This window comes from Gossypium hirsutum, chromosome A05 (assembly GCF_007990345.1).
Source record: "Gossypium hirsutum isolate 1008001.06 chromosome A05, Gossypium_hirsutum_v2.1, whole genome shotgun sequence".
NCBI classification, from domain to species: Eukaryota; Viridiplantae; Streptophyta; class Magnoliopsida; order Malvales; family Malvaceae; genus Gossypium; species Gossypium hirsutum.
This window is the reverse complement of record NC_053428.1, coordinates 67,754,925-67,759,239: the sequence shown is the minus strand read 5'-3', so window position 1 is coordinate 67,759,239 and position 4,315 is coordinate 67,754,925.

Below are 4,315 nucleotides of genomic sequence, written 5' to 3'. Positions count from 1 at the left end.
AGTCACACAGCCAATGCACACACCCGTGTTCTTAGGTCGTGTGGTCGATTTAAATTTCATAATTTTGATAAAATAGGTGCAGGCTTTACACGGCCTGGGCACATGCCCGTGTTCGAGACCATGTCATCCACACAGTTGAGACACACGCCCGTGTCTCTACCCATGTGCTCAATTTGGAGCTTTTTGTTTTGCAACAATTAAGGTGCAGGGGACACACAGCCAGAACACACGCCCGTAGGGCAAACTATGTGTCACACACGGCCTAGACACACGCTCGTGTGTCTACCCGTGTGGACAAAATTAAGGCTATTTACCAAGCCATTTCGTCACCTTTTAATACACTCACCTACACAACAAAACATAGCACCAATCCAAGCAATTACATTCAACCAATTCAGCCACAATCAGGACATCCACACATCATTCACATGCTACCATTTATCACATACAAACATTATTCACATGCTACCATTTATCACATACAAACATCACATACTTATCAACTTAAACTATGCAAATTTCCACATCCATGAAAATATCATCATATGCATATACTTATACCAATATTAGCTAATTTCAAATGGCCATTTACAAGATAAATTACCAACCAATATAGGCCAACACACTAGGCCAATTCAAATATGACACATAACACAATAACCAAGTCCCTATACATGCCATAACTCAAAATGTTTAATTCAATGGTACCCAAAATAATAAGTTGATAGTGTGAGTGGATCTCCGATAGTCTCCGATCCCCGAGCTAGCTTGGTGACACTAAAGGACAAGGGAAAATAAAGGGGAGTAAGCTATATAGCTTTGTAAGTTCCTATGCAAATAATAAGCATCATATCCAATAGCTAACATACAATTAACATGATAATGATTGGCATAAATATTATTAAGATCTTATAATCATAACTTACTTAATCTTAACCTTATCGAGGGTTCATCACATAACGAGCTCATTACGTATGAGTTTTACTTACATACTTGAGTCATCTTGAATTGGATTTACACACACTTCATCTTTGACATACTCATTAAATTACATGTTGAACCACTTGGAATACTAAAGGATACTCCGGAGTCCCGTACACCTAGTACCATACCAATTCCATATCCTAAATATGGTCTTACATGTAATCTCGTATTGATACCAATAGCCCAGCTATGGTATTACACGAAGTCTCACATTGATGCCACATTCTAGATATGGTCTTACACATAGTCTCATTTTGATATGGTCTCATATTGATGCCATATCCCAGATATGGTCTTATACGTAGTTTTAGTAACCCTAATGTCATGATATTTGTATCCTATCTATTCCTAAGGTTCAACCGGGATTTCACGCTTGTCGTAGCTTTATCGAATATGTCCAAAGGTCATTCACAATTCATACAATAATAAAACATTTAAAACATAATTAAACAATGCATTGTTTACATATGAACTTACCTCGGTACAAAAATAGTAAAAATGGGACCTAATCGTTAAACACTTTATTTTTCCCCCGATCTAGGTCCGAACCTCGTTTTTCTTGATCTATAATAATAAATTTAACTTATTTAATCCACATTGTTCAATTCAGTCCAAAAATCATATTATGGAAAAATTATATTTTTACCCCTAATGTTTCACATTTTTACAATTTAGTCCCTAGGCTCGTAAAATGATTTTCATTCAATTTCTTCATTACCCAAGCCTAGCTAAATCTTTATTGTACTCATACCAACCCACATTTTTCATTCAGCCTCACTTTTACTACTTATTTTATAACTTTTACAAATAGGTCCTTTTTTACTTTTCTACCAAAAATCACTTAGCAAGAGTCATTTTTCTAACTACAAACATGCATTTTCTACCATTAACCATCAAAATACACACATGTATAACATGGTTCAAACCCTAGACCTTAATCATACCTCAAATTAGTGCTAGAAATAGGTAGATCGAGTTACAACAACTTTAAAAATGTAAAGAGCATTAAAAACGGGGCAAAACGGACGTACAATCGAGCTTAGAAGTGGCAAAACCCTAGATATGGCTTTCCCTTCTAATTTTTGGCTATGGGACGAAGAAGATGAACAATTTGTGGCTTTATTTTAACTTTATTTTGGCTTTTTATTCATTTAATTACTAAATGACAAAAATGCCCTTATCTTAAAACAAAAAATTTCTCTTACCTTGTCCAGTAATTTAACAAATGGCCTAAATACCATCTAAGGATATTTAATTTAAAATTTCATAGAAATTAGACACCTCTAGCATATAGAACTCAAGTTTTGAACTCTTTGCAATTTAGTCCTTTTTGCTAAATTGAGTGCTCAAACGTCAAAACTTTTGGACGAATTTTCACGAAATCATTCCATAAAATTGTAGGCCATAAAAATGTAATAAAAAAAGTTTTACTACGTCGGATTCATGGTCCCGAAACCACTGTTCTGACTAGCCCCAAAATCGGGATGTTACACAGACAGTTGGCATAATTACCATAGAGGTCATCTAACACTCTAAACGTGGGTCTGTGAAAGGAAGGAAAGACAAGAAGTAAAGATAGGACTCGTTGATTTGGTGAGGTAACAAGATAACTATCAAGTGGAAAGCTCAACCAAAGGAAGGTCTTATAATTGGTCGAGTAGCTCAAAGGATCAAGAGGAGTCTGCCACGCTAACAATGAAGCTCGCCTTGAGTAAACAATAAGTTAAATTTAATTTAATTTTATTTTACGTTGTTTACCCTCATGCGATAAGGTTTAATTATGATGTGATAAAGGAACTAAATAAGTTCTCTTGAACTTACAAAGTTGGTTGATGTTTGCAGGACTTGCGAAGATAAGTTCTTTGAGGAAGGACCAAGCTAAATAGAGTGGAAATCGAGGATCGCTGATAGATTGAGCCATACACATGGGAAAAGGGTATTATTAAAGGCTATGCCTGAGTATCATAAACAACAAAGGCAAATAACACACTTATAATATGGATTTTTATGACAAATAGTCCTTAGTAAAAATGCAAGGATTTCTTTGTAAAAAATAGTTGGATTAGAGATGGAAATTGTGAGGAACTAAGTAATCAGTGGCTTAAGGCCCTTGATGTAAGAATTATTATTTTTAAATTTTATTATTAGATAGTTTATTTTTAAACTAATTTATAGTAGTTAAGTTAGACATCTTAAGTATAGGTCCATTTGTGACGCTCTATACCCAAATTCGATGGACAGGCTGGGCGTGGGTGTTACAATTATAGTGGTATCAGAGCAGGATAGTAGCTTGAAATCCAAATTCAACGTCCAACAAGAAACTGCAGCAGCCATTGCTTATAAAATAGAAGGTCATTAAAACTCATTCATATAACCTTTACCATAATCTTAAACCCAGATAACCCTCATGCAAAATCTTATTTCTTCATTTTACTGTTCATGCATTCTTACAGACTTAATCTTTCATGACTTTAACAAGTAGAGTCATAAAACTTACTTTGTCATGGAGTAATCACTAATAAAATCAAAAATTTTAACTTCAGCTTAAAGAAGAAAGAAATATTTTTGGTTCCTTAAGATTCAAATAGCAACACTTGTGAAGAAGGAAGAAGAAAAACTCTCATTTTCTCTAGCCTGAATATATATAACCTAAGTTCCCATTAGAAATTGACATGTGCCACAAACTTTCAAAACTACCTTTAAAAATGGTTTATAACTGTGGAGAAAATCCCATAAATTTATATACTTAGTTCATATTGTTCCATTAATTCCTAATCAAGTCATTTATAATGTACCTAGCACAGTAACTCAATGAACTTGGCGTATAATACCTCAGCAATAACCCCAACTTACAAAACACTTAATACCCTTGCTCGACTCTTCTTATTTACAACTCTACAAATTCTGAGGTAAATTCTTACTTAATATCCTAACGTCTACTATATGTCTGATCTACACGCCAAAAACAACAATTAGGCGGATAGAACTGTATATCACAAACTACTTTCAGACTACTCGCCAGAACTTAGAACCCACCAAAATTAGGTGTTACATGTACTCTATCTTTTGTTTCTTACATTAATTTCGGCCCAATCATTTTTATCTTACTCAAATCTAACCAACCATTAGGCATGCAAAGCTTCATATGAAGCCATTTGAATGCTTAATCGGAAACAATTACTATAAATGAATTCTACTAGAGGAAAATAATGTTCCCAAACAGCTTCAAACTTAATGATACAAGCTCGCAACATGTCTTCCAATACTTGGATAACGCACTTTGATGGTCGTCAGATTGGGGATGGAAAGCAAAGCTAAAATTCAACCTTGT